At 42.9% G+C, this 18,208-nt stretch overlaps 1 long non-coding RNA gene across 1 annotated transcript in view; it reads right to left on the reverse strand.

Annotated features, from left to right (window-relative positions):
• LOC144293025 (uncharacterized) overlaps positions 1-18,208 on the reverse strand; it is a 22,726-nt gene continuing 4,518 nt past the window's right edge. The window contains exons 2-3 of the long non-coding RNA XR_013360465.1: positions 912-1,243; positions 1-181 (exon numbers count right to left, since the gene is read on the reverse strand). This is a non-coding gene — a long non-coding RNA (uncharacterized LOC144293025). The remainder of the gene's footprint in view (positions 182-911; positions 1,244-18,208) is intronic.

Below are 18,208 nucleotides of genomic sequence, written 5' to 3' on the forward strand. Positions count from 1 at the left end.
AAACAAATGTCAAAGTACACCATAAATAGGTTATTTTTATTTCAAAAAAGCGTTTTGGAATAGCAGAGAGCAGAGTTGCTATTCAGAGGAAATATACCACTGCAGGTAAAACTGCTGGTCATAATCAGCATCTCTTCTGAATGACCTGTGTTGTCAAATACTTTATCACTCAGATATCACCCTGTAAATAAAGCGATATGAGGCAGACTGAGCTAAATAAGATGGGTGACAATGTTAGGTAATATAATTTTAGGTCAAATAGAAAGATGTCATTAATAAGTAATGAGACCACTTTTCTGATGTGGTTTATAAATATGCTGCAAGGGCAGTTCCCAAAGAGAAGCTCAGACACTTTTGATCTTTGGCAGTAAGTGGTAAAATAAGGAGGCTATGGCAAGGGATAGTCTAGTTTTTGTTGGCTTTGTTTTTTGTATATAAATGCTAGTGTGTTTGTTCAGGTATCCCAGCATAAATGGAGCCACATATTTTTCCAGCATAAATGGAGCCACATATTTTTCTTCAAATCCTTTCTGCACAAAGACAATATGACTGACCAACTGTTCTTAGTCATGAGCTTTGCAAAGAATAGCAATAAGCAACATGAGCTAAGAAAGTGAGTAAGAGAAAAATTTCTTTCTAGGGCGTTACTGTGTTCAAATCGCCTAGCATCCACACCAGCAGGAGACAGTTGCAAGGAAAGGCACCAGAATGAGGAACATGGGTACGCATTCAGTGTACCAAAAGGATCAACATGAAGAGAAAAGCAAACTGGACTCACACGATAAAATTTTTAAGAGACAACTACAGGCACTGGAGGGCAGGGGAGGGAAGAAATGAAGGAATCTAAGTGAGTCAACACAACATTTACAAAGAGAAACAAAATTCTAGATCTTGGGGCTGAATAAACAAACCTATGGAGCCATGGAAAGCCCCTGGTAGAGGCAATACTGTTGGTTGTACTTTTTTGCTCTTTCAGTTTTCATCTGCTTGGCTCTGAATGCCAGAGAGGGGCCTCTGTCTGCAGACCTCGCTCCACTCCCCACTCCTCAGTGTTAGAAGTTGGATCCATCATAACTGAAAAGTCATCCTCATTCCGAAGAGGCCCATTATTCTTTGCTGTACTTTTAACGACAGTCAATAACTTGTCCTTTTTCCTTCCGTTATTATTCCTCAGTATTTATAGATGCTCCAGTGGTTCCTTTTCTTCAAAATGTGCATATTCAATTCCCTCGATCCCAGCTGACTTCAAAATGCATGATTTTGAAAAGAGTAGGAAGGAGAGAGAGAAACAAGGGTCATCTTTATGATCTTTTGCATATCCCCTGTTTATCAAAGTCTCCTCGAAAATGAGAAAGGCCAACTTGGACCAGGCATTTAGTGCTTTAAGTGGGCACATCTACCAGCCCTCCTTACATATTGATCAGTTGATTGATTTTTAAGATTTATAGACATGCACTCACTGCCAAGGTCTCTGGGCACCTCTATGACAGTAACATTAAGCAACATAAAGAGGTAGATGTTCCTTGTCCCAAAGGCTTCCTTTTGCCACTCAAGAGTTTTTGTTCCTTTTTTTTAATGCACATTTAAAGGCACATTTTATGCCGTGTGCTGAAGGTCATCCAAACAAGGTTGGCTCAGAGATCAAAAAAAGTTTCCTCGGTCCTGAGCAAGAGCTGTTCATCACCAGCTCTTTTCTTTGGTTTTGGTCCCAATGTCCTTCCTGGATATCCTGGATGTCCTCATGGACAGGCCTCAGGACTACTCCCCAAGAATAATCACTACTTCCTTACCAGTGACAACCTTAGCCTCACTTTGTGCCCCTCATCTCCTAGATAAAAATTATTGAGATTATCAATCACTGAACTGCTCCCCAATTCCTGAAAGCACCCAATCTCGAATGAGCCCTCACTTCTTTAAACCTCCTAGGAGGTTCCTTAAATTCTCCCTGCCATCACCCTGCACAAATTCAAGTCCTATAGCAAGTCTCTCTTGACTTGTCTTCCCAAGCCACTCACCTACGGTGCCCCTACTATGCAAAGAAGTGAATTTTGTTTGACTATAGGAGTTTTCCTGGTGGCATTTAACAGATAGGTTTCAATAGTACCTAGAAGTAACTTATATGTTGCATTGGGTAATAAGTAATTAGTGTGTTGAGGAATCAGTTATTGGAGGTGAGGAAGACAATACACAGCATGAAAAAAAGTGGTGACAAATGGGTAAAACTGTCACCTCAGATTACTTGGAAGGTAAATAAACTAACAGATCTAGAGAGATGATTAGAAGACAGAGCATTAGTAGACGTGGTAGCTGTTGTTGGCTGCTGTTGACAAGGTAGCACAAGAAAAGGACGAGTTCAGAAAAGTGTTGGCAGGTGTGCAAGTATGAATGAGACAGAAAAGAAAATCTGGAAATTCAGAGGCTTGTAGGCTGAAAGAAGAAAGCCATTCAACACCACCTGGGAAAAGATAAAATGGAGAAGGTCTGATATTACCCACCCTTATCTCATAAGGGTCAAGTCAAGACCACCACTGTGAATGATTGTTAAAACCTTTGAATGGGTTAAAGCATCTCTGAGGAAAGATTCACCAAGAGTGTGATGCCCAGAAAATCCTTCTATGGAAAGAACATCTCAGTCAACAGAGACAAAGTGTGGATCTTCCATCCATACTGGAGGGGGAACAAGAATTCAAAGAATTACGAAAAATCTAAAAAGTGTGTCTAGAAAAGGTTTGTGGGCGTGGATCCCAGAACTAAGAGGAATCAAAGAGATCAAGGGTCAGCAAACTTTTTTAAAGGGACATACAGGAAATAGATTAGGTCTTGCAGGCCATATTGTCTCCCTTATAACTATGTGACTCCGTGGTTATAGGGTCAAAGCAGCTGTAGACAACATGTGAATGAATGGGTGTCTCTGTTTCATTAAAACTTTGTTTATGAAAATAAGTTGTGGCTTGGATGTGGCCCACCGGCCATAGTTTGCTGACCCCTGCACTCAGTAAGCCATGAAGTTGTACTTGTACAGCCAAGGAAACCACAGCCTAGATTAGAAAAGTCTGTGACTATTTAAAACTAAAACAACATTACCCTTATTGCTGTTCCAGAGTTCTGCCTGGGGCCCATTCCTCTCATTTATATTCTCTCCCTGGTGAGCCTAGTCCAAAGCTCCTTTGTTTCTTTTGTTTGTTTTTGTTGTTTTGTTTTGTTTAAAGATTTTATTTATTTATTCATGAGAGACACACAGAGAGAGGCAGAGATACAGGCAGAGGGAGAAGCAGGCTCCCTGCGGGGAGCCCGATGTGGGACTCTATCCCAGGACTCCAGGATCACGACCTGAGCCAAAGCAGATGCTCAATCACTGAGCCACCCAGGTGTCCCTCCAAAGCTCCTTTGGTTGCAATAAACAGTTACCCACTTGTCCTAGACTGGGCTCAAAAAGGGGGAATTAATTACACAGACACAGCTTTGTTGTTTATTACAACCTCTTGGAAAACCTGGAAGCTGGCTACTCAATAAATCTCCCCTCCCCCTCTCTCGGTATCTCTCTCTCTCTCTCTCTCTCTCTCCTTCCACCAGCCTTCTATGCTCCTCTGTGAATATGCTGAACTGTGATCCCAGTGGTTGGATCAGCTATGACGAGGGAAGCACAGTCAGCATCACACAGACTTGGATTTTGGGCCCTCCCCTTGCTGGCAGTTTACTGGGGGTCCAGGTGGAAGGGAAGGGACCAGGCTGAGTAGATAACCCTGCAAGCATCCTACGAGGCCACATGACCCCCTGCCTGATGCAGCTCCCCGCGGACCTCTCAGCCGAATCTGTCATGACTCCTCTACATTCCTTCATGCCCCATCCTCTTTCTCCCCTCCACCTTCATCCAAGCTGGTCCATCTGCCTGAGAGCACATTTTCCTCTCTCTGGCTAACTCCTTCTTTCCTACCTGGTCTCCATGGAGATAGGATTTCCTCCAGCCAATTTTCCAAAATAAAGTTCTATTGTACTCCTATGCATTCCAGACTGTTGTAGCAGGTAACATGCTACACCATATAATACCTCCCAACTAGCCTATAAAGTCCTCAAGGGCAGTTATCCCAGCACTTATGCCTGTACCTGCCTGGCCCATCATCAGGGATCAATAAATGCTTGCTAAACAAATGACTCTACCAATTCCCTAGATTCCCCTTCCTTCTTGGCTCCACCCAGCTGAGCTTCCCAATCCATCATCCCAAAGACGATTTTACGAACTTTCTCAGTCCCCTCACGCTCTGGATCACCACGCCTTACCAGCCCTGCTCATCCTCAACCCTGATCCAATTCAAACCTCTCTTTCCTCCCTGAGCTGCCCAACACTGCTGGAAAAATTACAGATGCTAGAAGCTCCCACTTCAATCAAAGGTCGCTAGTCTCCATGGAGAAATGAGTGGAATTTTGTAACTTTCAGCAGTTTCATAACTTTTCTGATCCTGGTACATTCTCCAGCTTCTAGGCAGCTGTTGTAAAACTTTCTTGGCATGGATTTTAAGTTAAGTCTTAGTTTCCTGCTGTCACATTCTGGGCTGCGTGGACATCATGGGGAGCTATGAAGAGAGGGTTGTCTGAGGTCTGGACATGACAACTCAGGGCTCGAGACTTATTAATGGGGTAGGGTGGGAGAGGATGCTATCTGAAGATGCCTTGAAGACTGAATTTATTTACAGCACAGTGATGTTAACCAGTAACAGAGCCTTAGTCAGTGGAGCATACTAGGGATTTTGAGAACAGCAAGGTGGCTCTCATTCTGATGTATGCTTAAGCCAGCCCTTGAGGACTTGTCTGTATACAAGAGAGAAAGAAGTAAAAATGGAAAGAGCTGGGGGGTTTCATATTAGAACCCATGAAGCCCTTAGTAACACAGCTCTGGAGCATGCTCACAGAGCTCACTTGGAGGGGCCAGAGTAGGAAACTACCAAGTCAGAAGAAGCAGTGGGCAGGACCACAGCCCAGAGAAGCCACTAAGAGTCAGAGGAGTGACCTCGGTCCCTGGCTGCGCAGCAGCTGGGGCCACTAGTAGAAACCCACAGTGCCTGCGAGCACTGTGGAAACCCTGACACAGTGGAATGGACATACCTCTGAGCATAAAAAAAGATGCTCTAGCCTGGGACACCAGTGACTCAGCAGCTGAGAGGCTGCCTTCGGCTCAGGTCATGATTCCAGGGTCCTGGGATCGAGTCCCACATTAGGCTTCCTGCATGGAGCCTGCTTCTCCCTCTGCCTATGTCTCTGCTCCTCTCTCCGTGTCTCTCATGAATAAATAAAATCTTTAAAAAAAAAAAAAAAAAAAGGTTCTCTGGCAACCCCTGAAACACTTGTGGGGCTTTTTGAGGGCCACCGTGCCTAAGAAAAAGGAGATGCAGAGCTAGCGTGACCTCGGTGACACCTGACTACTTTCCTTAGTTCTTACCCTGCCTCTGGCCACTGCATTAACCTCCTACCCCACAGAGAACATACAGGCCCTGAGATACAGTCTTCCATGATTTCTTACCACATCTCCAAATACAAAGCAAACTCTGGGCCTGCATTCCTGCAACAGGAATGATAGAAATAAGAGAAAGAGAGAGAGAGAGAGAGAGTAAGAGAGAGGCAACAGGCTAAAGCATCCATCAAGGGTTGGGGACAGTGTTGATGAGAAAGAACAGAAGTCAAGTGAGCAGGTCTGAGTCTAGGGCGCCTGCACCCTGGGCCTGATCTTGGGGAAACTTTGAAAGAAAATCCCACCTCAGTCTAAAGCACAACTGTCTTCCCTTAACAATGGTTCTTCTCAATAATCTTTGTATTTCCAGGCACAGGTGCAAGTGTGTGGCCCCTAAGAAAAACAAGATGAATAAATAAATAAACAAGTAGATGAATTAATGACTCCCCTAACTATGGAGACTTAATGTCTCTTGGAGAAAAGAGATTGGAGAAAGACTTCATAGTCAAGCAAATATTAGCCCACGGACTTCATTCAGATCCATGAATATGGATACAGGAGATGCAGTCTTGTCTTCAGTACAGAGGCTCAGACTCTGGGGAGGGAGGGAAAGCTCACTCAGATTCCAGCCATGTCCACATCAAGACCTGATTGTATTTCAATCACGTGGCCCACCTGGAAAAGCCATAGCTGCCATAGCCTCCAGCATGAGGGTGAGGGCTGGGAGAAAGTGGCCTGCAGCAGGGGTAGACCAGGTGAGGGCATTTACAAAGGAAGCAAAATGAGAAGAAGCAACATGGGAAACAGAAGAACTACAGCAGCTCCACAAATAGGAAACCAAGCCATGGTGGCAGCTTCAGTGTAGAAGGGACCGAGGCCTCCATCTGAGCTGAGGTCCAACTCAGGAAGGGAGGGAGTTCTCCTTGCTGTGATTTTTTTTTAAGATTATTTATTTATCTATCCATGAGAGATGCACAGAGAGAGGCAGAGACATAGGCAGAGGGAGAAGCAGGCTCCATGCAGGGAGTCAGATGTGGGACTGGATCCAGGACCCCGGGACCCCAGGATCCAAAGGCAGACACTCAATCACTGAGCCACCCAGGAGCCCCTCCTTTGCTGTGATCATGTCTGAATCTCTTTATGAGTGAACTGTTGGGTCAAAATGTCTTCCCTGGGCCTGGATGTAAAATAAACTAGGATTCTTCTTAAGCCATGGGGGCGGGGAAACTTGGCTTGGTATGGAAATGCAATAAACTTAAAAGCAGTGGGTCCATTATTTTTTCTCTCAAGATTGACATGTATCAATAAATATCACTTTATACCTGGCCTAGACATGTGATATTTAGCCATACATGTCACATTTGCAGTGAGAAAGTTCACTGACCAAAATAAAATAAAATAAAATATAAGGCAAATCATTTAAATTAAATATTTTATTAAATTCCATCTTCCAGCTATTTTAACTTAATAGAATTTTTTCCTTAATTTCAGACTGTATCATGCCTTTTGGCTGAACGATGATTATCTTTCCAGCCCAATGGCCTTTCTCTGTCAATGGCAATTAAATCCACGAAGACGATTTGCTTTCTGTTTGAGGTTCTTATTTTCCCATTGCACGTCAGAAATTTTGCTCAAGTCAACCAAATTTTGTTAGGAAAATTTTATTTGATAAGACAGGATCCAAAATCCCCAAAGTCAAATGCAAACATCTTAGGGGTATGCCAACTACAAGATGTTTTATTGTGTAATTACTATAGAGCTTTATATATATATATTGAAAACCTGAAAACCAGGTCTTTTGGTCTGTTCTGTTTTGCTTTCATAAAGTGTATTTTATGGGCTCATGGCTCTCTTTGTTCTGATGTAAACCTCCACAAAATTTTTTTAATGTTTGGTACTGTTGTGTGACTACATATATTTTGTATGGGATTTTAAATCTCATTATTTCAAAGAATCATTAAGTATCACTTAGTGAGCACAGGTTAATCTTTTAAAGTGAACAAAACAGACCCTGAGGCTATTTTAAAGAAAGGAAACAACTGCAGTTTAAAGTTCTTTTCAAATGATAAAAACAAATAGCCAAATCAGAATAAAGTACTAAGCTTTCTTTTTTTTTTTTCATTTTTTTTTCTAAACCGTGTAAATCAGCTCTATGTATTGATGTTCTTTCAATGGCTTTTAAGATCTTGAAACCCAAACTTAAACCTTTCACTCATTCCTCTGCCAAGGAGATTATACTCATTGAAAATGCACACAATCCAACTGATTCCAGACTTTAATACAGAATAGCATGGTTTTTTCCTACCTGGTTTTATTCAGCAATCTAAATGCAACAGGATACTACCGATAACCAATGAGGGGAACTTCACACAGATGTTCAGAGTCGCATCTCTGTCCTAAATACCAGATAGGAGAGGCAAACCTTGACGCCTGCAGAAGGACACTGGCCAACTGGAACTGAAAGTCAGTTCTTCTTCATCTCACTTTAACCAGCAACTAGATCTTAGGCAATCATATCTCTCTGGATTTTGCATTTTGAATAATGCCTCTTTTTTTTTTTTTAAGTTTTTTGAGAGAAGGAGAGAGCGCACTCATGCATCCATGAGACAGAGGTAGAGGTGGAAAGGGGAAGAGGGAGAGAGAATCTTAAAGAGACTCCGTGCCCAGTGCAGAGATCATCGGGGCTCCATCTCACAACCCTGAGATCATGACCTGTGCCAAAATCAAGAGTCAGACACTTAACTTACCGAGCCACCCAAGCACCCTATAATGCCTCCTTTCGTGTGCCACAATAGAAGTTTTGGCAAAGTTTGTTAAATTTACTAAGAATAATAACTGTTACTTATTAACTTTCTGCCAGGAGCTGAGCTAGTATTTCACAGAAAAATTATGTGTATGTGTGCACACATGTGTGTGCATATGCACATGCATGGGTTGTGGGTATTTGATTTTATGACAACAAAAGAGGTTTTATTACCTCCATTCTCCATAAAGATAAGAAAAATAAAGCTTAAGAAGTTTAAATGAATTACCAAAGAAAGGGAGGCCTGGGTGGCTCAGCAATTGAGCATCTGCCTTAGCTCAGGGTGTGGTCCTGGGGTCCTGGGATTGAGTCCCACATTGGGCTCCCTGCATAGAGCCTGCTTATCCCTCTGCCTGTGTCTCTGCCTCTGTGTGTGTGTGTGTGTGTGTGTGTGTGTGTGTGTGTCTCATGAATAAATAAATAAAATCTTTAAATAAAAAAAGTTACCCAGAAAGTATCAGCAGTAGAAATTAAACCCATGCCTATCTGGCTAATAGTCCATGCCCTAAATCTCTCCCCCATATCATATTTGTTGCATACTCCTCATTTTTGACTTGCTTCTCATCCAAGACATGGGCCACCAGCCTCAGAATCATTTGTGTAAGGTCCCCATCCATTCTACTGGAAACAAAGAGCAAAACTTCTCCAACTTCCAGAGGCTTCTAAAATTTCTCAGCATGGAGGTCTACATGGGCAATGAAGATTACATATCATATGTGTTCTCTGACAATCACTCATGCCTGGGAGTCAGGGGAAAAGAAATCAGATCATAATAACCAGTGCGTACAGCCCTGCAAACGACTCCCACCGTGTAGGCTCAGAGGAATAATTAGCTGTTCTTGATGCTTTGGCGATTGATTCCAAAACATTGCTCAAACCACCAATATAATAAACTGTTACCATCTTTTGAGAATCAAAAAGTGGTTTCACTCAAATCTAAATATCTTTATTGCAAAAGAATCACTGATATGTTTTTAAAAGGGAGAAAGTTTGAAATTTACAGTTATGAAAAGTGCTATTTGTCTCCACATGGCAGTTGGGTATAATAAAGCACTTTGGGATGCACAGTGCACAGTGAAGGTGGTTAAAGTGCCTCACTAATGTACAAACCCACTTTGATTTTAAAAAAAAATTTAAAAGGAATAAAAAAGTGGCATTCTTTCAACTGAGTGGAAGTTTCCTTTAATTTGTAGGGAAGAGAAAAAGAGTTCTTCCTTAAAACAACATCTGTGTAGAGCTGTTGAAATGTGCCACTTCAATCACTGTTTCAAACACAAGGGATTTTATATGACCATCTGTTACAACCTGTAGTTTAACCTCCTCAAAACTCATTCTATACTGTTGGCTTGTTCAAATAACATTTGATCTATTCTTTTTTAATTGAACATTGTGTGGCTAAAGTGAAACAAAAAAGGCAGGAGTCTCAGTCATAGTAACTGTAGCTTTCTCCCATTATAGGCCAAAGCACAGGTGAAAGAGCTGGACAGTCTCCCACTCCGAGGGCAATAAGACAGGAAGTCAAAAGCTCCAAGAAGTTCCAACATAATAGCTGATGTATCTTGCCCATTTTTGAAAATTGAGAATTTTCCAAAAATTATTAAACATGAATTAGTATATTTATTTCTCATTTGTGGAACATATGGAAGCAGCTTCTTTGATGATATAAGAAAGGAAAAAAAATGAATTGCTAAAAGCCATAATTAATAATAATAGCTTTGTTCTCAACAGTTTGGAAATGTGGATTTCCAGTAGGGCACGTAAACATGAGCTGAAATAGTTTTAAGAGAAAGTCCATTTTCATTTTTTATCATCAACCAAAAGAGCTTTCTCTAGGATCACAAATGCATTCTTTTTTTTTAAGATTTTTTTAATTTATTTATTCATGAGAGACACACACACACAGATCGAGAGAGAGAGAGAGAGAGAGAGAGAGAAAGAGAGGCAGAGACACAGGCAGAGGGACAAAGCAGGTTCCATGCAGGAAGCCTGATGTGGGACTCAATCCTGGGTCCCCAGGATCAGGCCCCTGGGCCGAAGACAGCACTAACCTGCTGAGCCACCCGGGCTGCTGCCACAAATGCATTCTGATTTAATGATGAACACAAATAGATGAGCAATAATTAAAATTGGTAACACAGTGTTACCAATTATTACAAATCTACCCTAAGCCAAGACTTTACTAAATGCTTTATATAAATTATCTCATTTAATTTAATTCTCTCTTTGCATATATAGAAACTAAGGCTCATGAGGTTCACAGCACCAGAAAGAAGTACAATGTGTTGGTGAAGCCAACCTCTTGGTTTCTTTAGGTTGTGTATTTGGCCTAATGGAGTAATTTTATGGCTGCCATAGACAATAACAACCAATTTGGGAGGAAGAAAAAAGGCTCAAATCTAAGAGGCAAGATGGCCACTCTTCAAAGTGTAGCATCGTCATGGCCAACTATGTGTCACATTTCATGGAAAGGCCAAGCCAGTGAGAAACGACTAATATTAAGGAAAAGTTAGGAAGAGAGAATTTCCCACTATTCTCTTATTTAGATCGCCTCCTTCTTCTTTGATTAGGGTATTTGAGATTGCTTTCACACAAATTCTCCATGGGTTCTAGGCCATTCAATCCTTTACTCACTCCGGTGGTACTATCTGTTCACCTCCTTCCCACCAATCTTTAACTTTCTTCCTCCAGGACGCAGCTCTCAGCTTCCAGAAAGCCCTCTCTGACCTGCTATTCCCCATGCTGAGCACTCTTCACTTCCTTCTTTCATCACACTGCTTGGAATCTTGCTTCCACAACCAGACTAAGTTTTTCAAGGGTCAAAATTCTACTTCATTTCTTCTGTCACTCTGGTACCTGTTAAATTCATGCACTAATGATAATTTTATGCTCATTCAGGTTGAAGATGTTGAATGCAGGGGATATGACTTCCAAACCACACTAATCTATTAGGATACCCATGACTCAGGGCTCTCCAATACTGCTTAATGCATTATTCAGTTTATTGATTATATTTTCCATCTGTAATAAACGTGTCCTCTTCCAAAAAAAAAAATCTCAGTAAGAATAAGATAATTCTACTTCACTTAAAACCTGCCACTGGTTTCTATGAGCTACTTAAGCACTTACTTTTTATGAGCTCAGAGCAGGAGTCCATCAAAATTCTTATCCGTGAATAAACCTTCTTAATTACATCACTCTGGATTTTGACATCACTTCTCACTAAAGAGTCCTTTCTACTCATCTGTATTAGTTTGGCTAACCCGTGCTGTGAAATCAAATAAAACCCTGATTTCTTAGTGGTTTATGATATAAGTTTAAGCTTTGCTCATACAGGTCTTTGTTTTGGAGAGCAAGACTGTTCTCTATCCAGTCACTATGGCGGGGAAGAGAGTAGATGGAGGAGGGAACAATTGTCCCCTCATAAGAGTGACTCGTGTCTCTTCTACTCATAGTCTGTTGGTCAGAACTGGTCACATGGTCCCAACCCACATGCAAGGGAAGCTGGGACGATGGGAGGCACCTAGACATTCAAGGAAACATTTATTAACAGTCTGTGACACACCATCTTTCAAGACCCAACTCAAATGTCTTCTCTCCCACAAAATACTTCCCAATCTTCCTCAAATTTCCAACATCCCAGGGGCCCATGTCCATGTCTCTCATAGTTTATAGTCTCTGCCATAGGTGGAATGTGCCTGTTTTATCCACACTTCCCAAATCCTAAGCTCCTTGAAGTAGGAAGCTCTGTAATATTCAATTTGGTAAGGCCCCTTTTTGAACCTAGCACAGCTCAAGCATCTTTGCTGAGTTCACAAGAATCTAAAAGGAACCAAGCAGTATAGGAATCCGAAAGCACCTTTGAGAAAATAGAGGAGGGAAAAAGAACAGCAAAGTTTATTGAAATTCAGAGGCAAAAGCCTCTCTTCGGAAAATCCTTCCTCATTTTCTCATGTTTAGTGGGCACAGCAAGATGGCATCATTTGAAAACGTTGGCCATGGCTGAACGATATATTAAAGATTTCTTTTATATTGGCAGTTTAAAAAAGAAATGTTCCTTTGAACAGTCTCAGCAAGGCAAAGCTCTCTCTCTCCCAGCACTTCTTTAAAAGTTAGAAGGCAGCTTTCTGCCCATTCCAAATCGCCAGAAGTAAAGTATCAAGTCATAAATGCCCCCCAGTGACTGACTGGGCTAGCTGGTGTGGGTTTTTTCCCTTCTACTTTGCAGAAAGAAAAGACAGTAAAAGTTCCTTCAGTGAGCTGCCGAGGTGCTCCCAGGCCATTGTGCAGAATCATTGTCAGGTTAAATTAGGGAGTACAGACTCCATGAGTGTAAAAAAATCAATACTTGATGGAAGATTGCTCCCCGGAAAATCTGTTTTGATTCCAGGATTAATTCACAACCAAAGGCTTCTGCAAAATGACATGCCATTAGTCAGAAAATGAACACATTCTATCCTTGAAATTGGATGGAAATATGTCAGCTGATTGACCCGTTCATTCTCTTCACTCTCTGGGCAGAAAGAGTGGGTGTGGTAGCTGTGTGAATTAGTGCCCCAAACCTGGTCCATTTTCAAAACAGGGTAAAAAATATATATTTTTTTTTAAGTCCAATGTGAATTGGGAGTAGTCTCCAGGCCATTGTTGGAGAGCTATTGCAAATGTGTTTCGTCAAGGCGAATGCATTTGTCTGGAAGGCCTGACTCTCCTGAGTTTTCTAAGCCTCAGAATAAACCCTACTAAGAATCTTAAAATAAAACAAAGATTTCCCCCCAAAAGCAGTGACCTGCAATATTAATGACAATGTAATGTCTTTGTCACATATAAAGTAACACTCTTCCCTCTCCTGTCTGTTAGGTTTCCTTCAGCTAAAAACTTTTCCAACAGGCAAGTTCCAACTCTTCGTTTGTGCTAATGTCACTGGCCTCTGGGGCTTCTCCTGGCTTGTGCCCTTAAATCTGTGGCCAGGATGAATGTCCTTCCACAGACTCTAATATATGTAAATATCACTCGCTTTATTTCCTTCCAATCAAATTAAATCTGATTCTGAGACCATCACTCATCACTAGAAATATCTCTCCATCTCCAGGGTGCTAAAAAGGCTCTAGGAGCTTTGACAGAGCAAAGGTTCTGGGACACCCTCCTGTTCTTCGGGCCATACTGGTCACCACTGAGAATCCTTGAAAGCAAGGGGCTCTGTTTCACTCAGAGACAGAAATCTTGCCAACCTTGGAGTTCCAGGGCCAAGGATCAGGATGCCCAACCCTCTCAACTTTCCATCTCCCCTAAAAGACATGCACCTGAATCCCCACTTTTGCATCTCCTCCATGAGCTCATCATTGCAAAAACCAACGCAAGGGACAAGGGGCTGTCTTCAAATGACCGTGCTTTCCATTGTGCTGGGCAACACAGCACAAATTCCCGGCTAGGTTTTTGATGTAGGATGGTTTTTATTTACAACTCTGTTGGCAAAAAAAGAAAAGGGACACATTTAAAAGAGTTTAACACATTGCAGCTGATTCTGTCCGGGTAAAGAAGTTTCCCTTTAAATGTCCATCTGATTGTCCAAAGATACACAATACTGAATCTGGTTGTGCACTTCCCTTTATGAGATGCAGTGCTCATATTTTAGGAAGTGTTTTTTTTTTATTTTAAATTTTATTTGTTTATTTATTCATGAGAGAGAGAGAGAGAGAGGCCGAGACACAGGCAGATGGAAAAGCAGGCTCCACGCAGGGAGCCCAACATGGGACTCGATCCTGGGACCCCAGGGTCACACCCTGAGCCAAGGCAGATGCTCAACCGCTGAGCCCCACAGGCGGCCCTAGGCAGTCTTCTAAACATCTAACTACCAAGGAAATTAAATCACTCATTAAGAATTGTGTTAAATGAAGGGTCTTTTAAGCTTTAAATTTATGTTGTTCTTAGAATCCAAGCCCAAGGAAAAGCAGTGACACTTGCTACCTGAATGGACAGTTGCGACCCTCATGGTAAACTTTTGGGAACGGGAGGGGCTGAGGAAGGGAAGAGCCGGTGCCCGCGCAGACATGCCCTGCAGGCCTGCTTCAGAGCATCTCCACTGAAGCTTCCAGAGCATCTCCACTGAAGCCACCAAGACACAGGCTCATCCCCCGGTGCAAAGGGACATCATAATCTACTTTGCCATGTGCCCCGAGCCCGCACTGTGGCCGCTCACGGTGTCAAGCACGCTGAATGAGTGGCCGAGGGTGGAGGGGGGCACGACCCGGGATGTTTGCTCTCACTTTGCTGCCAAGGTGAAGCTCGCCTCCTTCTTCCCTACAGACACCAAAGCCGAAGGCAGCGGCCACACAGCCAACAGCCTGGCAGCAAGGAACAGTCCCTGCAGGAGCAGGAGGGGACCTGCGAGGTCTCAGCCTTATCACCCACAGTGACTTCATCAGAAGCCTCCTGCTCAGGAGAAGGAGAGGTGGCAGGAGACGGCCTTGAAACCTGCATTTCAAGAAGAAGAGCTTCAGGATTGCTGTGGACGCCCCAAGAGCACCCTGTTACCCCACCTAACAGCTTGCCCCCTGGACCTGGCTCGTGCGCACAGTGCTCGCTTTCCGAGGGGAGGGCTTGAGAGGAGAGCAGGTGCAGGCACCCGGCCCCGCAGGAGGCAGCTCCTCTCCACACCTCCATTTGCGAGAGCACCCGAATTAGTGGCCCCAGGGTACGACTCTGATAGCATGGGTCTCCGCTCTTTTTCTTTAAGTGTGGATTATCCCAAAACTGAATACACAAACTAGATGATGAAACAAAGTTCTGCAAGAAAGTTTCCTCGCCCTTGCCTGCAACTGGGAAGAAGAAAAGTCCCATTAGACCCCAGGATGTTCTGGTACCCGGTAATCTCAGTGAGCAGAGTACCCTTTTGCATGGATTTTAATTACTCGGGATGCCTGGGGGGGGGGCGGGGGGGGTGCTCAGCAGTTGAACATCTGCCTTCAGCCCAGGGTGTGATCCCTGGGTCTGGGGATCGAGTCCCTCATCGGGCTCCCTGCATGGAGCCTGCTTCTCCCTCTGCTTGTGTCTCTGCCTGTCTCATGAATAAATAAATAAAATATTTTAAAACATAAACAACGATTCGATCCCCTCTGACTTTGTCAGCTCTAAGGTAACTTGATGCCAAAATTCTCAGTTGACCGGTAATATTTGCTGACAGCCCAAGTAACAGTGCCCCTATCCTTTGTTTCTACTAAACCAAACCAGTCTTGAAACAATGTCGAAAGGGAAAGAAGATATTCAAAATATATCCACGACTAAGTCAAAAGTCTTTCCGTAATCATTCTAAAGGAACAAATTCTTAGTTATTCTTCTTAAACCGTGTAGTAGGAATGAAAGTTTTATGACTAGCACGGTGAATAGATGTTTCGGAAGAAAGCCCTGGCCTACTCTTAAGTAACATCCCTCGATGTCCTCTGAAAAAGTCACTGATGTATGTGGGTCCGTCTTCTAGTCTGGAACGTTGTTTCATAATGGGTTACAAAGGTGCAACCTCTAAAGGGGGCGCACAGTATAGCAGGAAGCCCCAAACTCCTGAGGACAACCCATCCACCCACCACTTTCTCTTTGTTGGGGCCACACTCGGATGCCTGGGGTCAGGGAAGCCCCCAAAGAGCCATGCAGTTCAGCTAGCACAGAGCCCACTGCGGGTGCACCCATCACTCCGCGCGCGCGCGCGCACACACACACACACACACACACACACACGCTACGATGCTCTCTCAGCTAGCAAAGCCAAGTACGCCACTGACGTCAGCCCTGAATTCCATGTTGTCCCATTCCTGGCACATCTTTCCAACCTTTATTTTGGCTCAGATTGTTCTACCTTTTCTAATTAGCTTACAGTGTCCTTTCCCTTCCTTCCATCCCACGGACACATTGCTCCCTGACAATATTTTGTGGAGGCCTTTTCTGGAAGTGGAAGTGTGAAGCGCTAGAGAGGCGCAACATTTGGAATCAAACTGAACTGGGATCCAGAGCTGATGGGAAGACCCTTGGAAAATTTCTTAAGCTTGCTTAGCCCAACTTCCGGGCCCTTTAGCCATCTGAAAGGTCTTGATTCAAAAAGAATAGACTTGAGGGGAATCCCTGGGTGGCTTAGAGGTTTAGTGCCCGCCTTCAGGCCAGGGCGTGATCCTGGAGACCCGGCATGGAGCCTGCTTCTTCCTCTGCCTGTGTCTCTGCCTCTCTCTCTCTCTCTCTCTCTCTGTGTCTCTCATGAATAAATAAATAAAATCTATAAAAAAAAAAAAGAATAGACTTGAACACTGCTTCATGGTAGATGCTCAATACATCCTAACGCCCCTGCCCGCCCCACCATACTTTGAGCCCTTCTCCACATCTTTCCAACTATACAGTGAGCTCCTCCAGTGGAGTGACCACTTCTCTCAGTAGGCACTTCTAAGGTCACGTGGTGTGAGTGGACGTTAAAGATAATGGTTTCAAATCCAAGCTCCCCCAACCATCTGCCATTCCTCTCCCCACCTGTGAAAGTTTGAACAAGTTATGGGGTCTCTTGAAGTTCCAACTTCCTCAGCAAGTGAGGTTGAAATAATAATCATCTCACAGAGTTGATGTGAAAGCCAGTGACACAAGTACTGAACACATTACAGGCACTCGGTAGTTGTTCTGTAAAAGAATCACCTTTTTCTTAAATAAATCACCTTTTTCCTTTTTCCTAAATAAACCTTCTTTGATTTTTATAGACTGTGTCTAGGCAATGCTTATGTCTGCCCTGCAGTACAAAGGAGGATCCAGTCTTCCAGTCAAAAATTCTCCCAAAAGATCCTATTTCCTTATTCATTGAACTCTGAAGGTTCCTGAAGGTTCCAGAGGAGAGCAACTTGATGATGCATCCAGCAGTCCAAACCAAACTGCTGGAGCAATTCACTGAGTCAAGAGACAGTTAATTTCAGGATTTAGAATTAATCTCAATTTTTCTCTTTCTCTTCTCCCCAAACTCATCCTCCTTAGAAGATGCAACAAGAAAGACAAACTTAGGAGAACCTTTCCAGAAAGATCATTCATCTATTCACCATGCTAGGTGTTGAGAAGGATTTAGAGATTAATTTAAAAGGCAAAGAAGGCTGGATTATGAAATCCCATAAAGAAAAACTTGAATAAAACCTTACCACCCAACTAAATTTCCCTGAAGAAGCCAGGACAGTGGAACTTGGAACAGTAATCAGATTTTGGTTTCTAAGTTCATTTAGGCATTTCTTAGAATAATTTGTTTGTGGGTTTTTCTACTTTGTCCAATAAAGGACAATGAACTTTATGTCTGACTTTCCATCAGACTTTGCCGATGTCGTTCACAAGAGTTAATGACTTTTTTTCTCTTCAATTTCACCTAGAGCTTTGCTAGAGTTTTCCTATAGCAGGGTAACCGGTCAATACCTTGCTACTTGCTCTGTCAATGCCATCAAAATATTGTTTAATAATTTAGGAACAACATGTAATTTTCTTCCCTAGCAAGAGCAAATTAGGCACTTACTAAATAATTGACAAAAATACTTAATTCTAGAGATGTCTTGAGGATTTGCTATTATTCAAAAAGAATTTAGAATAAAATTTGCCTTCAACTATTCAACATGGTACTCTTCTTTTCATGTTATTTACAGGCCTGGTCATGAAAACTATATCAGAATGTGTCCCCCCACCACACACACACACACACACACACACACATACACACACGCCTCTTCCTCAGGCCTGTCCCAGCCAAGAACAGCAATGGGGAGACACTAAGAAGTTTTAATCCTTAGAGTTTAATCTCAAGTAATGAGATGCTGTTATCAAGGACCTCAGACTCGGAATCCCTTTTCCCCAGCCATCTGCCAGAGCAAGAGCTCCTCATCATCGGGCTGCCAGGCTTAGATCTGTCTATGCAGTCAAGCTCTCTCTTAAATAACCCATTTGCAGGACTTTGGAGGCATCTTACCTAA

Source organism: Canis aureus, chromosome 21 (assembly GCF_053574225.1).
Source record: "Canis aureus isolate CA01 chromosome 21, VMU_Caureus_v.1.0, whole genome shotgun sequence".
In the NCBI taxonomy this organism is placed as follows: Eukaryota; Metazoa; Chordata; class Mammalia; order Carnivora; family Canidae; genus Canis; species Canis aureus.